At 51.3% G+C, this 22,959-nt stretch overlaps 1 pseudogene across 1 annotated transcript in view; it reads left to right on the top strand.

Annotated features, from left to right (window-relative positions):
- LOC309794814 overlaps nucleotides 1-11,909 on the top strand; it is a 31,714-nt pseudogene extending 19,805 nt beyond the window's left edge. Inside the window, exons 6-13 of the transcript in view lie at nucleotides 4,269-4,383; nucleotides 5,085-5,200; nucleotides 5,518-5,548; nucleotides 5,948-5,995; nucleotides 6,474-6,630; nucleotides 9,495-9,742; nucleotides 10,825-10,961; nucleotides 11,757-11,909. The product of the transcript in view is annotated as an uncharacterized misc_RNA (transcript). The remainder of the gene's footprint in view (nucleotides 1-4,268; nucleotides 4,384-5,084; nucleotides 5,201-5,517; nucleotides 5,549-5,947; nucleotides 5,996-6,473; nucleotides 6,631-9,494; nucleotides 9,743-10,824; nucleotides 10,962-11,756) is intronic.
- Nucleotides 11,910-22,959: the final 11,050 nt, after the last annotated feature.

Here is a 22,959-nt window from a genome sequence, read left to right as displayed (position 1 = left end):
AACATTCTCTTCTTGTTGAAGCTCCACCATCTTCCCCACTCTCCTAGCCTCCTATTCTCCCACCCTTCTTCATATTGCAGGAATTCTGTAGCCACCGTGGAATTTCTTAACTTCCTCTGGTGTTCCTGTGCACAGGAAGCTAAGTCCCCTCCTCCCTCAGACCCAGGAGTCCAGGCCCCCAGCCCCTCCCGCCTCTGGATCTGTGTCAAGTTTAAGGAATGTCAAGAGTATTTGGCCACCACCCTCATGAAGCTCCATCAACTTCCCCTCTCTCCAGCAAGCCACCCCAAATCCATATTCAACCTAAAAATTTAAAAAGTAACAAAACATCACAGTTGCACTAGGTCAGCCTATAGACAGTTGGCTATGCCTCTTGGCAGCTCTTGTATACACGTCTGGAGGTGGATTGGTTTACAATGACTTGAGTTCTTACTCTTGTTGAATTTTTTAAAAACAACTTCCTTTTTCTTTGGGTAGCTGATAAAGTGTAATAGTTAAAGACACTGACTCTAGAAACTGCGCTTTTTGGGTGCCAATCCCAGTTCTGGCAGCTGCAAGCTATTCACCTTTGAGCACATCACTTCCCCACCCTTGTTCCTTCATCCTTGAAATGAGAGAAATAGCACCTATTTCCCAGGGCTGTTATGAAGATTGTATAAGTTTAATATTCAGAAAGTGCTAGAACATTGTCTGACACAGAATAAGCCTGCAATGAGTGTTGGGCTTTTTTTGTTTGTTTGTTTGTTTTTGGCTGTACCATGTGGCATGTGGGATCTTAGTTGCCCAACCACGGATCGAACCCGCGTCCCCTGCATTGGAAGCGTGGAGTCAACCACTGGACCACCAGGGAAGTCCCTGAGTGTTAGTTTTTATTGTTTGTGACTTCTGGCTCTCTTCCCTGCTTACACTTTTCATAAAGTTTTCTTGTAAAACATTTTCTTTATTGAAGGCTTTTGCAGAGCATGTCACTTTGGAGAAAAACATCCCATAAATAAGCATGTGGGGATGGCAAAACCATGAAGGCCACTGGCAAATGCCTAGAGTTGGGGACTTCATTCTCTCTCTTAGAGGTTCTTCCACTCCCCACTGCCTACCACCTCCCTCCTTTCCCACAGGGCTCTCAATAACTCCTCCCAAATCCACCCATCCCATATTATAGTAAGGTGGAACCAGAGGGGGCCCCAAGAGATGGGCCATGTCCACCGCCACGTTGGACGTTGAGTTCCAATTCCGGCTCCACCGTTTCCCGGGTGGTTGAGGTTGAGCAATTAAATTCCTTTCTCTGAGTCTCAGTTTTCTTTTCTGTAAAACAGGAGTGGAAGGAATGAAGTCATTTAGTCATTTGGTCGACATTTCCTAAGGCTTCCTCTGGGCCAAGTCCTGTGCTGGTGCTTGGGACATAGAGGTGAGTGAGAACCAGTGCCTGCCCTCAAGGAGCTCATGGTCCAGTGGGGGAGATGGATGTGGATCCAGATGGTCACCATCCAGCGTGACATGAAGGAGGCACCTGCTGTGGAATCTTAGATGAGAGTGACTAACCCATCTGCAGAGGGTTGGAAGTTGGGTGGTGTTCAGGGAAGTCTTCCTGAAGGAGGCAATGTTTAAGCAAAGACTTGGAGGACAAGTTGTTACCAGGAGAAGGTGGGAAGAGCATTCTGGGAGGCAGGAATAGCATAGGCGAAGGCCTAGAGGTTAGAAGACATGGAATGGTTCAGGAAAGCTTCAAGTAATCTCCATGGCTGGAGCGCAAGAAGACAAGTGGGTAGAGCTGCACTGAGAATATGGCAGCCACTCGCCTTGGTGGCTCCTGACTCGTGAACTGTGGCAGCTCCAACTGAGTTGTGCTGTAATTGTAGAAGACACATCGGATTCCAAACACTTATCATGCAAAAAATAAGAAAGCAAACCACCTCTTTAAAACTGTATTTTGGGGACTTCCCTGGTGGTCCAGTGGTAAAGAGTCCGCCTTGCAATGCAGGGAATGTGGGCTCGATCCCGGGTCAAGGAGCGTCAAGTTGCCTCGGGGCAACTGAGCCCATGGGCCACAACTAATGAGCTCGCGCGCCTCAACAAGAGGCCCTGTGATGCAAACTACAGACCCCACGCGCTCTGGAACCCGTGCGCCACAACTACAGAGCCTATGCGACCTGGAGCCTGAGCGCCACAACTAGAGAGAGAAAACCCTAATGCCACAACTAGAGAGAAGCCCGCGCACCACAACGAAGAGCCCGCGTGCTGCAACGAAAGATCCTGCATGACTCAGTGAAGATCCCGTGTGCTGCAACTAAGACCCGACACAGCCCAAATACATTAAATAAATAAATAAATAAATAAATAATAAATCTTTAAAAATAAAATTGTATTTTGATTTCACATTGGAATAATATTGTTTTGGATGTATTGGGCTGAATGAGATGTTAAAATGAACTCTTGTTTTTTGGGTTTTTTTTTTTTTTTTTTTTTTTTTACTTTTTAAAAAAATTGTGGCTACTAGAAAATTTAAAAGTGCATGTGGGGACTTCTCTGGTGGCGTGGTGGTTAAGAATCCGCCTGCCAATGCAGGGGACACGGGTTCCAGCCCTGGTCTGGGAAGATCCCACATGCTGCGGAGCAACAAAACCCGTGCGCCACAACTACTGAGCCCGCGTGCCACAACTACTGAAGCCCGCGAGTCTAGAGCCCGTGCTCCACAAGAGAAGCCACCGCAATGAGAAGCCTGTGCACTGCAATGAAGAGTAGCCCCCACTCGCCGCAACTAGAGAAAGCCCGCACGCAGCAGTGAAGACACAATGCAGCCAAAAATAAATAAATTTATTTTTAAAAAATGCATGTGTACCTGGCATTATATTTCTTTTGGCCAGTGCTGCTCTAGATGCTGAAGGGCTGGGACTTTGTCCTGGAGATGCTGGGGGACCCAGGCCAGGGCTGTGAGCCAGACAGAGGCAATGTCAGCTCTGACACAAGAAGATGCCTCTGAGGTCAAGTGAAGGATACAGAGAAGGGGAAGAGTTTGGGGTAATGGACCAGGTGGGAGAGAAGCAGGTCTGAGGTGGGACCAGGGACGTAGGGATGGAGAGAAGGGACCACACAGAGAGAGGAGGCAGTGGGATAGGACTTGGGGATCAATGGGCCATGAGCGGTCCAAACTGGTACCTGGGAGGAAGGTGGGTCCTGAGAAGAAGATGCTGAGTTCAGTGGTGAGATGAGTGAGAAGGGCCTGGGGGAAACTGGGGGGCAAGGGGAGCAGCCCCAGAGAATATATCAAATGCCAAATTGGTTTTCATCCCAGGAGTGACAGGGGACAAGCAAAGGTGGTAGCAAGTAGATTTAATGCAAGAATTAAATGCTACCCATAGTGCCGGGCCCAAGCTGGTGCTGAGGTGGACATTATTCATATCAGTTGTACTTATTGCTCAATGACTTTCCCAAAAGCTTCCATTTCCCATCTTGCCTGTCCGTGTGATCATCACACCCATTTCCCTCCAGGCGCCGCACGTACACCCATTCCTCCAGCTCATGCCAGTCTGCCATTTCCCTGCATGCACCAGACCCTTTAACTACCTCTCTCCTCCTGACTAAAAAGCCCAAGTTTAAAGACACCTCTTCAAATCTGCCTGGATCCCCCCATAGCTTCCTGGACCCCCGTTTCTCATCACACTTTTCCTGCATTCCTGTTTATTTCTGTGTCTCTCTGTACACGTTAAATCTCATCAACAAGTCCTGAGATCCTCCTGGGTCCCACTAGCTTCCCTGCTGCCTTCTCCCATGCCATCCCTTCTGCAGGAGCTAATTCCCCTCTGTGCCTACACACGCTTCTCCTGGAAACGCAGGTGGAACCTAGGAGAGGTAAGAAGAGAGATTTAGAGAGTGTCAACGGAGACATGGAAAATCAAGGAGAAAGACAGAGATACAGAGAGAAGTATGGAGACAGAGGCAGAGGGGTGGAGAGACACAAACAGAGGCAGACACGGAGGCACCCCCCGCCATGGCCAGGGAGAGCGCTGGACACCGAGAGACTTGGAGGAGGGGGACCAGGAGGGTCAAGAGTCCTGATATCCGGGCAGAGGTGGGTGGACAATCAAAGGACAGCAACAGGACTTTATCTCAGATAGAGATAAAGGGAAGCTATTGATGCAGCTGGCCGTCCACCTGCCCGGAAGAGAGCTTGAGAAATGGAACTGACAAGAGCATGGCACTGGGTGCTGGGGACAGACAAAGCCCGATTGTTCGAAGGCCCTTTCCCCACAGTGCCTGGGTCTGCACCACAGCCTGGGGCAGGGGCGGGTACCAGCTTGGTGCCACACGCTTCCTTGCTGGCTGGTTTTGCTGTGTCTTGCGAGGACGCTGAGTTTCTCCAGCATCCACAGAGGGACTTACAGGCAGGTGCGTGAATCACCCCAACCCCACTGAACCCGTAAGGCCTGGTTCCCAGTGCCCAAGGGTGCTGAACCCAGGAGTGACAGCCTGCAGGCCCCAGAGCGCTCACAGAAGAGGTGGGAGGACAGGGGGTTCTGTGTGTTTGCCTGGGACGCAGGCATTTGGGTCCTCAGATCCTTTCTTTCTTGCTTTCTTTTTAAATTAATTAATTTATTTTTATTTATTTATTTTTTGGCTGCCCTGGGTCTTTGTTACCGCCCGCGGGGTTTCTCTAGTTGCGGCGAGCGGGGGTTACTCTTTGTTGCGGTGCGCGGGCTTCTTATGGCGGTGGCTTCTATTGTTGCGGAGCACGGGCTCTAGGCGCGCGGGCTTCAGTAGTTGCAGCGCTCAGGCTCAGTAGTTGTGGCTCACGGGCTCTAGAGCGCAGGCTCAGTAGTTGTGGCGCACGGGCTTAGTTGCTCCGCGGCATGTTGGATCTTCCCGGGCCAGGGCTCGAACCCGTGTCCCCTGCATTGGCAGGTGGATTCTTAACCACTGCGCCACCAGGGAAGCCCCTCAGATCCTTTCTTGCTCAAGGGCCCAGAAGTCTCGGAACTGAGGAGAACAAGCTCCTGCCTTTCCTTCCTTTAGATGCAGGTGTGCAGACTCCCAGCTCCTTTCTCCTTGAAGGTCCAGAATACTCAGCCCCCAGCCCCCTCCCCCCTCAGACCTGGGAACCCGGGCGCCCAGTGCACTCAGGGACCTGCACTGCCCTCCCTGGAAGCCGGGGTCAGGGGGGCCGCGAGGCACGGAGCTGTGGGAGGAATATGCGTGGGAGGCCTGGGTGAGGAGGAAAAGGGCGGGTCTCCCTCCTGCCTCGGGGACCTGGGGAGGCAGAGGTTAAAAGGAAACACCAGGAGCACCTGAGGACAGGAGCAGCCTCTTCCAGGGGGCGCCAGGGAGCTCAGGGTGTCTGTCTGCCAGGCCCTGGGCGCCACAGCCCCTACATTCTCTGCTTTCTGCCCTCCGTCTCTGACTCTTGAGGCATCCTCTCTGTTTTCAGCGTCCCTTCTCTCCCCGCGGTTCCCTGCATTTCTGACTCTCTGTCTGTCTCCCTTTCTGTCTGCCCGTGACACGTACTGTCCCCGCCCCCAACCCAAGAGTCGACCCCCAGGCAGCCGGCCCCCAGCAGGTAAGATCACACCTCCCACCAGAACCTACAGGTGTGGGGTTGAGCAACAGGTAAGCCCAGAGCCAAGGGGAGGAGGAGCGATCCCACGGAGAGGGAGGAATGTCAGGGGCCCTCCCTCCCCCTGTTACTAAGAGGCCAACTAGAGGCGAGCATAGAAAAATAAGCACAGTGAGCAGCAGATGCTGGGTCCTCCCTGGCACCCGCCTTCGTGGGACCCTCTGATGCAAGACATGGGTCGGGGAGACAAGAAATCAGGAGGCTAAATGGGAAAGACAGAAGTCAAGGGTCAGGAGAGCAGGGCAGGCCAGGGAGGAAGGAGAGGATGAGGAGGGAGAAGAGGGAGGGGACTGGGCGAAGTCTGAGGCTGGGACTGATCCAGCATTTGGCTTCCCCTCTCAGGAATGGCCATGAAGAGGCTGATTGTAACACTGATTCTGGTCGCTGCAGGTAGGCACAAAAGGGCGGGGCAGGGGGCTGTTTGGGCATGGGGTGGGGGTTGTTGATGGGGAAGAGATTGGAACTGGGATGGGGATACACATGAGGACGGAGGGGGGTGGGTTTCAAATGAGGAAGACACAGGGGTTAAATGAGGGATGAGGGATGCAGATGGGGAAGCAAGCGGTGGGAGGTGGCCTTGAAGATGGGGAAGGGTTTGAGGATGAGCTTGGTTTGGGAGATGGGGTTAGAGACGGGGAAATTGGTTGGAGGTGGGTTTAAAGATAAGAACGCTTAGGGATGGATTTGGCTTTGGGGATGGGGATTGAGTTGGAGAAGGGGTGGGTTTGAGGAGGAGTTTGAGGATGGGGCTGGTTTGGGACATGGGGATGGAGATGATCCTGATGATTAAACAGCAATGGGGTTCACCTTGGGGGAGGCACCTGATGTCTCCAGACCTTCTCTCTGACTCAGACGCTCCCTCCCTCAGCCCAGACAGAGGAACAGAATAAGGTGCTGCATGGTGGACCCTGTGAGCAGACGTCTCACCCCTACCAAGCTGCCCTTTACAGCTCAGGCCACTTGCTCTGTGGGGGAGTCCTCATTCATCCACTGTGGGTCCTCACCGCTGCCCACTGCAAAAAACCGTGAGTCTCCACGCTGTGAATGAGGAGTGGTTGCAATTAGACCCTGCGGGAGTCTTGCACACTTCACACGTCCGCCTGTCCGATCATGAGGCCATCTGATAATCAGGCTCAACTGGCCAGTATTTAACTGATGACTAAATACATGTCAGGCAGTGTTTGGGGCCCTGGGGATATCACAGTGAAGAAAACAAGCAAAACTGCTGCTTTGATGAACTGACCTTCTACAGGGCCCTGTAGGCAGCGACGGATTTAATTCTAAGTGCTGGGGGAAGCCACACAGAGTTTTAATCAGGGAAGCAGCATGATCTGATTTACATTTTTAAGGGCACTCTGGAAAGTGAACTGGGCGGGAGATGAAGGGATGCATGTGGAGGCTGTTGCCATTGTCCTGAGACGGACCAGGATGGTGGCCCTGGGGATGGAGGGAAGTTGAAAACCTGGGGAAGTGTTCTGAGGCTGAGTCAGCAGGACTTGGTGGTGTGGAATGGGAGAGAAAGAGAACAAGCAGGGCTGACTTCCGGGGATGGGACTGGAACAACTGGCTGTTTTGATGTGTCTTTCTCTGAGTCAGGGGAGAGGGAAAGAGGAGCAGTTTGGATATGGGTGGCGGAGTCTCAGACATTTTGTTTTAGCCTAGGTGAGTCTCAGGTACCTGGCTGATGTTCAAGAAGGATGCCAGGTTGGCTGCTGGTGCTCAGGGGAGAGGCCAGAGATGGAGGTAAACATTACGGCTTTAAATACCACACACAGGTGGTATTTAAAGCTACGGGATGGGATGAGATCATCCAAAAAGTGGGCATAGATAGAGGACCATAGAGGACCCAGGACTAATCCTCAGGGCACTAATCACCGCTAGTTTGATGAACAACAACCACCAGTTTTTTCAGCGCTCACTATGGGCCACGTACCCAGGTAGGCAGTTTCTATACCTTTCCTGGAATCCCCCACAATAAGGGACTCTTTGATTCGGAGGAAACTGAAGCTCAGAGAAGTAGCAAGTGACAAACCAACAGGTGCCGTATCCCAGTGGGAGCGGGGAGAGACCCCAACAGGGGTCTCACCTTGCAGGGTCATGGACACAATGGACCTCCCAGGGTGGTCTCTCCCAAGCGCTGGTAAACCTGGCATCACTCCCACCATCCTCATTCATTCATTCAGCGCACATTGATCAAGAGCACCCACTAACAGCCAGATTTGAGCTGGGCAGTGGGAATTCAGCAAAGACTGAGACGGGGAGATACCCAGAGTCTCTGCCCTTGGGAACACAGGAGCAGAAAGGTGCAGGAAGACAGTTATAGAATCCTCGAAAAACCATACATTTACAAATTACTCTAAGTCCAATGAAAGCAAAAAAAACAGGGATGGCTCCATGAGAGAAAAGAACAGAGGTACCTGCTTTAGATGGAAGAAGGTGTCAGGAAGGACTTTCTGATGAGATGAAATTCAAACTGAGGCATGGAAAATGAGAAAGGGTAGCCAAAGGAAGAAGCGGGCAGAGCATCCAGGGCAGAGGAGATGCAAGGACAAAAGAAGTGGGAACAATCTGAAGAGTTCTAAGAAAAGAAAGTTACTGGTTCACTGAGGGTCAGAGGATAGTGGGAAAAGGCACTTGGGCTTTATTCTGAGGGTAATGGGGAGCTATGGAAAGTTTCTGAGCAAGGGAGTAATGCTTTGATCCATTTCACAAATATTTATTGAACATCTATCATATGCCAGACACTGGTCTAGGCACCGAGGAGGATGTATCTGACTGATACAAAAATCCCACCTTGATATTCTAGAACTGTGCCATCTGATGCAGTAGCCATTAGCCACATATGGCCAATTAAATTTACATTAATAAAAATGAAACGAATTTCCAAATCCACTAGCCACACTTCAAGGGCTCAGTAGCTGCCTGTGGTCAGTGGTCACTGTTTCAAACAGTGCAGATAGAGAATATTTCCATCCTTACAGAAACTTCTATCGAATAGCACGGCCGTGGCAGAGGGAGAGACGGTAAAAGAAGTGAATATTTAACAAAACATATATAGTGTGTCAGCTGGTGATGTTAGGTTCTCTGGTGGAAAGGAAATCAGGAGAGGGAGCTAGGACTTGCCTGTTGGGGTGGATACTTGCATTTTAATTGGGTCTTCAGGGAAGGCCTCACTGAGAAGGTGACATTTGAAGGAGGTGAGGGAGTGAGGCATGCAGATATCTGGGGGAAAGAGTTGCTGGCAGAGAGAACAGCCAGTGCAAAGGCCCTGGGGTGAGAGGATGACTATTGTGTTCAAGGAAAGGCAGGGAAGCCGGTGTGGCTGGAACAGAAGGAGAAGGGGGAGAGCGGGAGACAACTGACAGGTGATGGGGACGGATCGTGCAGGACCTTGTAGGCCACAGTGAGAACTTTGGCCTCTATTCTGAGCAAGATGGGAGTCACAGGAGGGTTCTGAGCACAGGAGGAACAAAGCTGGCTTATATTGCTAAAATAGCTCTGGCTGCTTTGTGGAGGACAGACCATAGAGGGGCAAAGGTAGAAGCCAGGAGTCCAGTGAGACCGTAGTCCAGGTAAGAGATTATGGTGGCTCAGACCAAGATGGCAGCAGTGGGAGAGGTGAGAAGTGGTCAGAGTCTGGGTATGCTTTGGAGAGACAAAAGGATTTCTGGACAGCTGGGAGGTGAGTCAAGAAATAAAGAGTCAAGAATAGTCTCCAGGTTATTCTGGAAGGATGGAGCTGTCATTTACTGACCTGGGAAGACAGTGAGGGGAGAAGACCGGATGGTTCATGGTGTTCCAGGCTACCCCACCTCCCACCGTAGCCCCCTCTGGAGTCTCAGCTGCAGCCCAAGGGCTCCAGGTGAGACCCAGCCCTTCTCTTTCCCAGGAATCTTCAGGTCTACCTGGGGAAGCACAACCTTCAGCAAAGGGAGAGTTTCCAGGAGGAGAGCTCTGTTGTCCGGACCGTGGTCCACCCTGGCTACAACGCTGCCACCCATGACCAGGACATCATGCTCTTGCGCCTATCACGTCCAGCCAAATTCTCTGCACACATACAGCCCCTGTCCCTGGAAAGAGACTGCTCAGCCAACCACACCAGCTGCCACATCCTAGGCTGGGGCAAGATGGCAGATGGTCAGTAGGGGGAAAATGATGCAGGTGACCCATGATCAGTGGGTGATGGGTCATGGGGAGGTGGGTTAATGGTGAGAATCAATGGGGTAGTGTATCAGTGGGTGAAAGTTCAATGGGGAGGGAGGGCAAATATGGGAGTTGGGCCAATAAGTGAACAGCCAATGGAGAGAGTAGATCAACAGGTGAATGGTATGGAGATGTGGGCCATAAGATGAAGGGTCAATGAGGAGGGAGGGTCACTGTGGAGATACTAATCAGGAAGGGGGCCAGTTGTCAAAAGGGTCCAACCAGGATGCCCTGATGATCAATAAAGGATAAATGGAGGAGGGGCTAATGGAAGAAGCAGGGGAGCCAGCTGAAGGATGTGAACTGAGAAAGCGAACAGTGTAGAGAAAGCTAATGGGGGAAGGGTCAATTGAGAAGAGTCAGTGGTCAAGAGGGGTCACTAGAAGAAGGACTAGAGGAAGAATCAATAGATCAGCAGGAACCACTGAGGGTAGGCCAGTGAGTGAAGGGCCCAAAAGGAAGGGAGAACCAATGCGGGAGGATGAGGCCATTTAGGAAAGAAGCAGTGAGGGAGTAGACCTTTGGATGAAGGGCCAATAGAAGGGAGAACCAATGGGGAAAGAAGGGACCAGTTAGGAAAGACCCAAAGTCAAGTGGTGACCAATCAGGATGAGCCAATGGGCAAGAAGGGTCCAATGAAGGAGGACGGGCTATAACAGAGGAGGGACTAAGAGAGGAAGAGAGTCTAGAGGTCAGCTGAACTACTGAAGAAGGTGGGACCAATGGAAGAGAGACAAGTGAAGGCAGGAACGAAGAGAAGGAAAACCAATAGGAAATGAGAACTGGTAGAGAAGGGGTAATTAGTGAGGAAGACAGGCCAATGTGAGGGAAGACTGACGGAAAGAGGGACCAATCAGGAGTCAGGCGATGGAAGTGGGTTTTGAGAATGAGCGACAAATAGGAAAAAGGGAACCATTGGGAAATAGGGTCCAGTAGGGGAGGGAGGATTTATACGTGTTGGAGGATCAATGGGAAGGGTGGGTTGTGAAGTGATCCTGGCCCATCTGTCTTTGCAGGTGATTTCCCTAACATCATCCAGTGTGCATACCTCCACCTGGTGCCCCATGAGGAGTGTGACCGTGCCTACCCTGGCCAGATCACCCAAAACATGGTGTGTGCTGGGGATGAGAAACACGGGAAGGACTCCTGCCAGGTGAGGACGCCAGGACCCACCAGTTACATAGCCAAAGACAGAGATGGGCAGGAAGAGACAGGCACACACAGACCAAACTAGAGCTTCACAGAGACAGGCTGGGTGAAAATCAGAGGCATGATAAGGGAGAGAGACTCAGTTTGACACACAGAAACACAATCAGGGACAGGCAGAGATAAAAAGCCAGTCAGCAGAGACAGGAAATGCAGAGACAAAGATGGAGATGAAGAGATCAAGAACCACAGAGACACAGTAGGGAGGCAGATGGTGCCAGGAGACTGTCCCTGCTCCAACAGAACCCCCACAAGTTCTGCTTGGAAATAGCCACACTGTGCAGAAGGGGGACCATAGCTGGGGAGAGAAGGGGCTCCATCCCCACTCTCAAATACTCTTAACTTGGGTTTCTGCCACCATCGTCCATTGGATTTCTCCTTTTGATGCCAAAACTGAACCCTGTGCATTGAAGGATCTGCAGAGACCAGCCAAGAGGGAGAAAGAGACAAAGATAGAGAAAAGTGACACACAGTGAGTTGGATGCAAAGAAAGGGCAGGAGATGAGCCCCATTTCTGAGACCATCTGTCCTCTCTTTAGAGATCTCTGTGTTTCTGAGTCTCCCTCAGTCTCTTCTATTTCCCTATCTGTGACTTTGTGTCTGTCTGTCTCTCTCTCTGTATGTGTGTCTTTCTCTCCATCTCTGAGTGTCTTTCCCCCTCTCTACATGTCTCTGTGTCTCCTTCTGTCTGTCTTTCCTTCTCTGCGAGTCTGTATCTGACTCTCTCCCTCATTAACCACAGGGTGATTCTGGGGGTCCGTTGGTGTGTGGCGACCGTCTCCGAGGCCTTGTGTCATGGGGTAACATCCCCTGCGGATCCAAGGAGAAGCCAGGCGTCTACACCGACGTCTGCAGATATGGCCACTGGATCGGAAAAACCATTCAGGCCCACTGATCCTGATATGTGACCTCCACTTCTTGACCTTCCCCCTACCTGCCCAGACCCGACCCTTAATGCTTAATAAAAGTGGTGACCCCACAGCACAAATCCTCCCTGATTTTACCCCAGCCCCATCCTTGCATCACCAGGAGTGATGGGAACACCAGCTAAGGTCCCAACCCCGCCACTAAGAGAATACAGGAAAGTCCCTTCCGAGCATCTCTCCCTCCCCAGTTACTCCATGGGCTCGACTTCTTCCTACAGAGAAGTGGTCCCAAGTCTGGCCAAACCTGAGCTGGGCTCCCAGCTCCCCCACTTGCTTAGCCGTGCAACCGCGGGAAGCGCCTTCCTTCAGCGTGTAGATTTTCTCATCTCTAAAATAAGGATAATAATTGTATATCCCTCATAAGGCGGTGGCTATGTTGTTGCGGAGATTCAAGGCTGTAAACATGTGAAACACATACACAGCAGTGCCTGGCACACCCGTGTGAACAATAAAGAGTGAATTTTATTATTAGTGGTACTTTTGGCTTTTATCCCACCTCTGCCTCTCTGCAGCCCAGATACCCTTAGTTCCCTTTTACAGCCCAACTTGATTTTTCTCCTCCCTGGGAAGACCTCCTTGTCTCCTCCACCTAGCTAGCCCTGAGGGGTGGCTTTCTCCACTAAACTCCCCCTGTAGCAGCAAAAGCGGGGAGACGAGAGGGCTGGGAGGCCACTGTGTGTGGGTAAGAAAGATGGGAGATACAGAGAGCAGGGACCAGATCCCAAAAGACCCCAGACCCCAGGTTGAGAGGCTAGGGCTTCTCCTGAGAGCAGAGGGGAGCCATGGAAGGGATGAGAGCAGAAGCAGCTCTGGGGCCATGTGCAGGATGGACCAGAAAGAAGAGACCAGAGGCCAGGGGGGCGTAGAAGTGATGGCGCAGGGAGAGAAGATGAGGGCTGAGCAGGGGCTGGGGCTGGGACAGCTGGAGAGGGAGGCTGAGTATGAGCTCACCGTGTGCAGAAGTGTGGGTGGGTGGCATACTCAAGATGCTAATGGCCTGCAGAAAAGTCTGGGAGTGTGAGAACATCTGCTGTGTTCCGGAGATGGCAAATCATCCAGGTTGGTGGGGGCTGGGGTTTGAGGCCAGAGAAATAGGTGACATGGCTGGGAAAGTAGGTCACTGGAAGATGGCGTTGGGCCCTGAGTACAAGGCAGAAGTACTTGACCTTGATCCTGAGGGCCTTGAGAAAAGGAAGGACAGGGTCAGATGTGGGTATTTGAAAGATCTCATTACAGTCCATTTGAGGAGAGGGGGATGGGCAGGGAGGTGGAGAGACTGGAGGCCCTCCCCGAAATGAGGGGGGCAGGCAGAACTGGGTGAGGACCCAGGCTTCTACATGCTTTCTGGGGTTCTTCCACCCACATGCACCGCGCGTGATCCCGCACTGATGCGCGCACCCCTATCCCCAAGCCCCAGGTCAGTCCCTGTCCTCAGAGAGGCCATCCTCTCTTGACCCCCACTGCACCATCTCCAAGAAAGACAAAACGACATCTAAGCCAGGCATCCTCCCAGGAAGATGAATGGGACAGTAAGTGGCTCCCAGGAGAAAGGGAAAAGAGGGTCCAACATGGGAGCTGAAGTTTCGAGAGCAGAGAAATATTTAGGAACAGAGGGAGGATCAGGCACAATGGTCCATTTGCTTCACAAACATTTATCGCAACCTTATTTTTGCCCAGCATAGAGTAGAATGAAGTTGGAAATTGTTACACAGAGCGGCCACACCATAGGAGATATTCAAAGTCAGTCATGTGTCATTTTATGATAGAAGAGCTATGTGGTCCAGAGACAGAGGCAGTATATGAAAAGAGCAGTGTCTCTCGAGTCTAAAGATCTTTAGATTTGAGGAAAAGCACACTTAGATGTCTCAAGAACCAAAGAAAGGTGAAATTTTATCAAGGTGAAATTTACCAAAGGTGAAATTTTTGCGATGGGAGGGAGTAATTGACTTTTTATGAGTGCATGAAAATATCAAGTCACGTGATGGCCCGGGTCCACCTTGACCAGCCCCTTTTAGAAGTTATGGAGAATAAATAAGGGCATGAAATTCACTGGGGTCACCAGGAAGAACCCAATCAATGAACGTCCAGACCAAAATCAACTTCAGTTAACTGAGAGGAAATCATCTTCCTTAATGGATACTGACAACAATAACAAGCAGAGAGGTAACGTGGTTCACCCAGAGCCTCGAAGACAGTAAGTGGTCAAGTCAGAGTTGAATGCCGGGGGGCTGGTGCCAGAGTTTGGGTTCCTAACTGCTCGGCTATATGAACATCTTCTTCCAATTCTCATATGTTTTCAAAATGAGCATAGAAACGTTTGAAGGCTCAACCCTTAACATGAATATTGTTGGAAGCAGAATCTCTGCACGTTTGGTGTTTAAGGTGTTCGTATGTCTACTAGAATTTTATCTACTGTGGGGATAGTCTTGTGACTTCAGCTTGGAATGGGTCATTGCTCTGTGATTTTTTTTTTTTTTTGCGGTACGCGGGCCTCTCACTGTTGTGGCCTCTCCCGTTGCGGAGCACAGGCTCCGGACGCGCAGGCTCAGCGGTCGTGGCTCACGAGCCCAGCCGCTCCGCGGCATGTGGGATCTTCCCGGACCGGGGCACGAACCCGTGTCCCCTGCATCGGCAGGCGGACTCTCAACCACTGCGCCACCAGGGAAGCCCTGCTCTGTGATTTTTAAGTTAGAGTGATCCCAAGTTTATATTCAGTGTTGAGATACTTGACAGAATGCAATGTTGATCATATTTTTTTAATATTTATTTATTTACTTACTTACTTATTTATTTCGTTGTGCCGGGTCTTAGTTGTGACATGCAGGCTCTTGATTGCAGCAGGTGGGATCTAGTTCCCCGACCGGGGATCGAACCTGGGCCCCCTGCACTGGGAGTGCAGAGTCTTAACCACTGGACCACCAGCGAAGTCCCAGGTGATCACATTTATAAGTAAAATATACATAGATGTATAAATTTATTTACATGCTCTGTAAGGTTTGCCTAAAAACTGAAGGACTTCCAGAAGAGATGGAGTGTGTTGGTTTTAGAAATGTAGTTTTTAAATGTTTGAAGATATTTAATTAACTTAGTATGTAAATGGGACCCAACATTATTATAAAGACTTAACTCATTTGCTGTGCAAAAGTTTTTAAGTTTGATTAGGCCCCATTTGTTTATTTTTGTTTTTATTTCTATTGCCCTGGGAGACTGACCTAAGAAAACATTGGGGGCTTCCCCGGTGGCTCAGTGGCTAAGAATCCACCTGCCAGTGCAGGGGACACGGGTTTGAGCCCTGGTCTGGGAAGATCCCACACACTGCGGAGCAACTAAGCCCATGTGCCACAACTACTGAGCCTGTGCTCTGGAGCCCGCAAGGCACAACTACTGAGCCCACGTGCCACAACTACTGAAGCCCGTGTGCCTAGAGCCCGTGCTCCACAACAAGAGAAGCCACCGCAATGAGAAGTTCGCGCACCGCAACGAAGAGTAACCTCCGCTCGCCGAAACCAGAGAATGCCCGCGCGCAGCAATGAGGACCCAATGAAGCCAAAAATAAATAATAAAGAAAATAAATAAATTTAAAAAAAGACTCAGCCATATCCTTATAAAGATAAAAAAAGAAAACATTGGTACGATTTGCTGTACAGCAGAAATTAACACAACTTTGTAAATCAACTATACTTCAATTAAAAAAATTAAAATGCAAAATGAAAACAAAAACCAACAACAAAACCCTTCCTGTAATCAAAACACGTATTTGGAATAAAAAGGTTTGTAAGCTAAACTTAAAAGACTGTAGGCTTAAAAGAAGTAGGCTGCTGGATTTGTCACCTTAATGCATGAAATATTCATTGCAATAGCCAAAACAAACCTCAGAATTTTATGTTTTAAAGTTTTTTTCCCTATTCACTGAAATGAGTCTCAGGGCTCTAAAACCTCCCATTCAACAGGTGCTGGATTACAGAAGTGAACAAGACAGCTTTGTTTTTGCCCTCAAGGAATGTGAGCTCTGCAAAGGCAGCATCTCCAGGCATGTTTGTCTATTTTTCTTCACAGACAGATCTGAGTCTGGCACACTGTAGATGCTCAGTAAACAGGTGTCAAATGAGTCTTTGGCTCTTATATTCTAGTGGAGACAGAGACTTGGAGACACAGTTAGAGGTGGATGCATAGAGCTGGGGGCAGACAGAAAGAAGAGCTGGAATGGATAAGAGGTCAGAAGAGGCAGCCCTGGATGGCCCAGGAACCGGGGAGGGATGAGGCACCTTTTGGGTTCCCTACCCAGTGCCCCATTTCCCAAGAGGCCGGGAGCCACCCACCCCCTAGCCTGGCCTCTTGGCCTCTTTCTCCATTGACAGGTGGCCCTGCCCAAATCTCACCCACGCCTGGCTGTGCCACGCAGGCTGTGTAAGGCACCTGCGGGGTGCCTAGACTGGATCCCCGCCCCTTTCTGCCCGGTCGCCCTGGTCACAGGATGAGGGGCAGAGAAGAGGTTGAGAGGGGTCCCTCAGCAAAGTGGCCAGAGTCTTCCTGGCCCAAATGGAGGGTGAGGGAGATAGAGGAACAGAAAGACACAAAGATACACATACTCAGAGCCAGTGACAAAGGCTGGGGGGAGGAGAAGGAGAAGAAAGAAGATGGAGAAGAAGATGATGCAGGGATAGAAACAGAGAACAGGGAGACAGAGAAGGGTAGTGTCACAGAGAAAAGAGAGACAACAGGAAAGAAAAGATACAGAGAGAGACCCAGGGGTGTGGAGGAAGAGAGACGAATGGAGAATCACAGAAACACATGACGGGGCCCAAGGAAACTTTTGGGGTGATAGTTCATTATCTTGACTGGGGTGATGGTTGGAAGTGTGTGGGCCAAACTCATCACATTGTACACATTAAATTTGGTATATTTATTGTACCACAGTTTTACCACAATAAAGCTGTAAAAAAAAAAAATACAGCAGAAAGAGACACTGAGTGGGCGCCTTATACTGAGAGAGACTCAGAAAGATTCCGAGGGAAGCGGAACACAGAGAGAAGCAAAGATGAGGAGAAGGGGGGCGGAGGGAGGTAGAAACGAGTGAAGGCGCGGGGAAGACAGAAACACACTTGCGCCAAGGGCGCTCCAGAGCCGGTGAGACGCCAGGCCTCCGGAGACCCCTCCCCATCCCCGGGCCAGGGAGGTAGGGAGTGGCCTTCGGGACTGGGTGGGGGTGCTCTGGGGGTGGAGATGGGGGGAGGCCGGAGGAGTGGTTGCTAAGGCCCGGCAGGGCGCCTCACTGCCCGGGAATGCGCCCCAGTGGGTCGTTGCAACCCAGGCCGGGTGCTGGGAGCAGAGGCGTAGCCGGCTGCAGGACAGCGGCGGCGGCGCTGGGAGCGGGTTCCCCACCCCCTACCTGGAGGACGTGGCAGGTGAGGGCTGCGGGGGGCGGGGGGGCGCATAGGAAGGGAGAGATGTCTTTGCGTTGGCTCTGGTCTGGGGTGCATCTCCCATCCTCTCTCCATCCTCTCTCGGAGACTGGAGGATGCTGGATGTTGATTCCTCTGACGCCTATAAGCCCTGAGTCTCAACTCATCTCAGCGCTCTGGGTGGGCCATGTCCTCGTGGTCCCTCTCTGCTCTGAGAAACAGGGGAGGGAAGAAGGTGGGGGTGGGATAAGGGTTCCCAGAATCACCTGGGCCTCCCCACTCTCTTTTCCTCCCCGCCCCACCCCCGCCAGGTGCAATGACCTTGGCTACAGCTGGACCCCTGGGCGCGGATGCTCGGTGCACTGATCCCAGCATTGATTCTGGGGGTGACAGGTACCAAGAATCCCAGTGTGTGCACGCAGGGTAACTGTGCCTCGTGGGGCTGTCGGTGGCTCTCTATGTGGCACTGGGGGACACATGTGACTAGTTCTGGCTCCAAGGCTGGGTGAATGTGAGTCCGTCTTTGCTTGTGATTGTGTGTGGCTGTATGACTGCTACCGTGTGTGTGTGTGTGTGTGTATGTGTGTGGTGCCTTTTCCCATACTGAGTGGCCATCTGTGACAGGTGTGACTACTCTTTGAGGCTGTAGATGTGATTGTGTGACCGGGTGTTTGTGCATTTAGGATGGTGTGTGTGTATCATTGGGTGTGAGTGTTACTGTGTGTGGCTGCTTGGCTTTGTGTATGTATGACTGCTGGTTTCTGTCCCTGCGTGACAGGATCGTGTATGATAAAAGTGCTTGGCACCATGAAAAGGTGCGGCTAGGTGTCTTCGGGTAGCCGTTTGTGATTGTGTGATTGTGGTTGGGTGCAGGATTTTGTGTGGCTATCTTTGCAAACATGTGACTGCTTGAGGGTCTACGTGTGGGTGACTGTGTGACTGTGTGGCTGCAGGGGCTGTATGTGTGATGGTGCAGCGCTGTGTGTGTGTGTGGAGTGCCCACGCCTCCTGTGACAGACTGAGTGTGCAGAAGAGGCTGTCACCACAAGACAGTGGCTGTGTGCAGGTGGATGATGCTAGGTGACTTGCCCTGTGTCATGCTTGGTCCACTGAGTCTAACCTTGTCACATGCCACCATGCTGCGTGCAGAAGTGAGTGGCAGTCTCCACCTGTCTGCACACGAGGCATATATACACTGGTCACTAAAACACTGTGTGTCAGTGAGTGAGATCATGTAAGGCTGCCCCCGAATGTGTGTACCTGGGAAGCGTGTGTATCACAAGGCAGAGCTGTGTGTGTAACTGTCCCTATGGAGACGACGCACGTCTCCCTGTGTAACTGTGCGTGTGCACGTCTGTGACAGCCGTTGTGTGCCTATTTCTTGGACTCTGTGCATAAATGAAGACAGCAGCGAGGGTTTCACTTGTCCGGGTCCTCAGCAAGAATAAACAAGTGAACGCGTGAACAGACGATGGGGGAACCGGTGATGGGGTAGGATATCTCGGCCCCTATCTGCAGGTCTGTGCGAGGGAGAAGGCTCTTAGCAGGACAATTCAGGAGGCACGTCTGTGTTCGAGAATTCGTACAATAGCTCTGCTCTCCACCCCCCACCCCACGGGAGCCCCACCCCAGCCTGAGCACTTTTCCCGGTTCTGCTTCTCCAACCCTGGCCCAGCCCACAAGCTCTGACTCTGCCCCTTTCCCCCATCCATACCCCAAGTCCAGACTCTATCTACAGTCAGGGATCCTTGAGCTGTGCCCCTCCCCCAAGAAAGGCCCAGCCTCTTTGGCTCTCCTCCTTTGGGCCAGGCTCCCCCTCCTATCCGGACCACAGCTCCTAGAACCCAGGCCCTGCCCCTTCTCCCAAAGTCAGGGCTCTTTATAGGACCGATTCCTCCGCAGGACTCTGGCCTTGGCCCTGCCCAAGTCGATTTCAAGCCCCTCCCACATCTCAGGCTCTGCCGACTCTAGCCCAGACCCCATTCGCTAAGGCTTGATCCCCCCACCCTCACTTCTTAAAACCAGGTCCCGCCCCTAGAGTCCTGCCTGCCCGCCCCCGCCCCCCACCCCCACCCCACCCCCACCCCCGCAACAAAAGCGCCCCTCGGAGATCAGTCTCGCCTCTTGATTATAAGCCCCGCCCCCGAGCTCCATTTCCGGCAACAACCCTCCCCATTTTCTGCCCCCAGAGCATGTTCTCGCAAATGACGTTGCTTCCTGCGACAACTCCTCTGCCGTCGGGCCCTCCGGGAGCACCCAGGACCTCGGACCTGGGGCACCCGGGCGTCTGACGGCACCAGCAGCCGCCTCGTGAATGGGACCGACTGCGAGAGGCACAGCCAGCTGTGGCAGGGGGCGCTGTTGCTGGGACCCAACAAGCTCTACTGCGGGGCCGTGTTGGTGGACTCGCAGTGGCTGCTCACGGCTGCTCACTGCCGAAAGCAGTGAGTGGGGGCTCCGAGAGGAGGGCTGAGGGGGGAAGGTTGGATGGGGGATGGGGCATGGAGGTGGGGGGGGGATGGGACGGGGATGAGGAAGCAGGGGGAGGTAGAGCTGGGGATGGGATTTAGAATAGAGCTGGGGAGGAGGGTTGGGTGTTGGGTTCACAGATATTTATTATTTGTTGAAATGAATGAATGAATAACTAAGTAAAATAAAAGAGGGTCATGCATGGATCAGTGTTTTTTTTAAAAAAAAGACATAAGCTGAAACCTAGCAGCTGGGTTTTCCTGGGACGCTTTTGTTTTGCTGATAAAAGGGAGAGCGTTATGTTTGGTCCTTCCCTCTCTTCTCACCTGGCATGTAGGTGCCCGAGGTAGACCAGCCACTTTGAGGATAAAAGCCACAAATAAAGATTCGATTGTGGGGTTTCCCTGGCAGCGCAGTGGTTAAGAATCCGCCTGCCAATGCACAGGACACGGGTTCGAGCCCTGGTCTGGGAAGATGCCACATGCCACGTAGCAACTAAGCCTGTGCGCCACAACTACTGAGCCTGTGCTCTAGAGCCAGTGAGCCACAACTACTGAGCCCACATGTCACAACTACTGAAGTCTGTGCACCTAGAGCCCGTGCTCCACAACAAGAGAAGCCACTGCAATGAGAAGCCCACACACTACGAGGAAGAGTAGCCCCCGCTCGCTGCAACTAGAGAAACCCACTCAGAGCACCAAAGACCCAATGCAGCCAAAAATAAATAAATAAACTTATTTTTAAAAAAAGATTAGATCGCAAGAAGCAAGAGGAAGCCTGCATTGTTGGCGACTTACTTAAGTGCCTGCTCCAGGCATGGACTTCCAATATCTGGGCTCAAAACAGAGAGAATAAAACCTCAAGTGTCTGGGCTACTGGAGTTGGTTTTCAGTATGCTGATACAGAGGAAGTGGTGGGGGAAATAAAGTTTCTAGGAACTAAATGCTGAGCTAAGACACTGTGCAGATTTTCCTTGGCAGGTGCGACTTTCTCTTCCTGGATGAAGGTGTGTCTTTTCCAATGAGGAGGCTGGCTCCAAAAGCAGGATTGGGACAGATGTCAGTAAATAGCTTCCATTAAGGGTGGAGAGGATCAGTGTGTTTCCTGCATGGTGATGTAAGCCGTGAGAATAGGGCTGTGGTGGTGCAAGAAATAAGCTTCTTACCCTACTAGACATTAAGACATACTACGAAACAAAATTAATGTTTTGGTTTTTTTGTTTGTTTTTTGTTTTTCTTGCGGTACGCGGGCCTCTCACTGTTGTGGCCTCTCCCGTTGCGGAGCACAGGCTCCAGACGCGCAGGCTCAGCAGCCATGGCTCACAGGCCCAGCTGCTCTGCGGCATGTGGGATCTTCCCGGACCGGGGCACGAACCCGTGTCCCCTGCATCGGCAGGCGGACTCTCAACCACTGTGCCACCAGGGAAGCCCAATTAATGTATTTTTTAAAGTGAGGTATTAGTGCAAGAACAGACAAATGGATCAGGGACACAGAGCAAGTGCTCAGAAAGAGGCCCATGGGAACTCAATGTAATTGTATATACTCTATATAAAATATGCTAAAGTAACAACTCAAAGTAATGGGGGAAAGAAGGTACACTTAATAAATGGTGTTGAGAAAACTGGCTCACGGGACTTCCCTGGTGGTGCAGTGTAAAGACTCTGAGCTCCCAAGGCAGGGGTCGGGGTTCGATCCCTGGCCAGGGAACTAGCTCACATGCATGCCGCAAGTAAGAGTTCACATGCCACAACTAAAGAGCCAGTGAGCCACAACTAAGGAGCTCTTGAGCCACAATGAAGGAGCCCACGTGCCGCAACTAAGGAGCTGGTGAACTGCAAAAGGAAGAAAGAAGGAAAGAAAGAAAAAAAACTGGCTCACTGTGAGGGGAAAATTCAATGCAGATTCCTATCTGACACCACACATGAAAGTGGACTCTAGAAGTATTAAAGACCAATATGGGAAAGATACACTTATAAGGTCAATAGAAAAAAAAATCAAGGAGAATATCTTTGAATCTCTGTGACAGGGAGTGACTTCTTAAGACTTCAAAAACACAGATCGGGGCCTCCCTGGTGGTGCAGTGGTTGAGAGTCTGCCTGCCGATGCAGGGGACGCAGGTTCGTGCCCCGGTCTGGGAAGATCCCACATGCCGCAGAGCGGCTGGGCCCGTGAGCCATGGCCGCTGAGCCTGCGTGTCCGGAGCCTGTGCTCCGCAGCGGGAGAGGCCACAACAGTGAGAGGCCCGCATAGCGCAAAAAAAAAAAAAATTACACACACATAAAAACCACACTATATATTTTGTAAGACTGAGGGAGGGTGGGAAGAAGGAAGGGGGGGTGTGGAAAGGAAGGAAGGATAAAAGAGGGACTCTGTACAAACCAGTGATGATAAAGTTGATAACGATGCATAGATGATATTCAACCTCTGACCTGAGGTCCAAAGGGAGTAAAAAATAACCTTGTCAAATTGTCGAGCCACATCTTGCATGAACACTGTCCAGGGGCAGAGCCCCTTCTGCAAGGCTAGGGAAGTTGTGTGTTGTGTGTTTATCCTCACTGTGGCCACCTTCTGATATTATTGTATATCCCTAACTTGTTAAATCAGATGCTTTATCTAACCCGACACGGCTGATTCTTGCTTGATTGCCCCCCAAAACACACACACACCAAATGCACAGCATTGGCTCAGGATATCGGAGAGACCGAGACTAAGGGCGAAAAGTGTCATTGGGTATGTCTCAGAAAGCTGGTGTGTCCTCCACGTGGTGTCCTCACTCTTTGAGGTGCTTGATCTTATCTAGAAACTGAGGTCAGGGTGTGGCCCCAATGTTGGTGTTGGGAGGATTCCACACACCAGATGAGCATCTAACTGTTGGCGACAGAGACGCTGGCAGTGGGTTACCTTTTATTAGTAATAATAATGATAATGATGAGGGTGACAGCTACCATTTATTGAGCACTGGATACCTCACTGCATTCACTGCATGCCTTGTCTATCCGGTTCTGACAGGAGCCTCTCAGGAGGGAGGCTCTCAACAAGTCAGAAGGCTGAGGGGCAGTGAGGTTGGATGAATTTGGCCCAATTTCTGCAGCTGGTACCTGGCAGAGCCAGGATGTGAATCAAGGGAGTAAGAGTCCTAAGGTGATGC

This window comes from Mesoplodon mirus (assembly GCF_964341445.2).
Source record: "Mesoplodon mirus genome assembly, chromosome: 19".
In the NCBI taxonomy this organism is placed as follows: domain Eukaryota; kingdom Metazoa; phylum Chordata; class Mammalia; order Artiodactyla; family Ziphiidae; genus Mesoplodon; species Mesoplodon mirus.
Note: the sequence above shows the minus strand (reverse complement) of the source record. Positions and strands in the feature narration are given on the sequence as shown.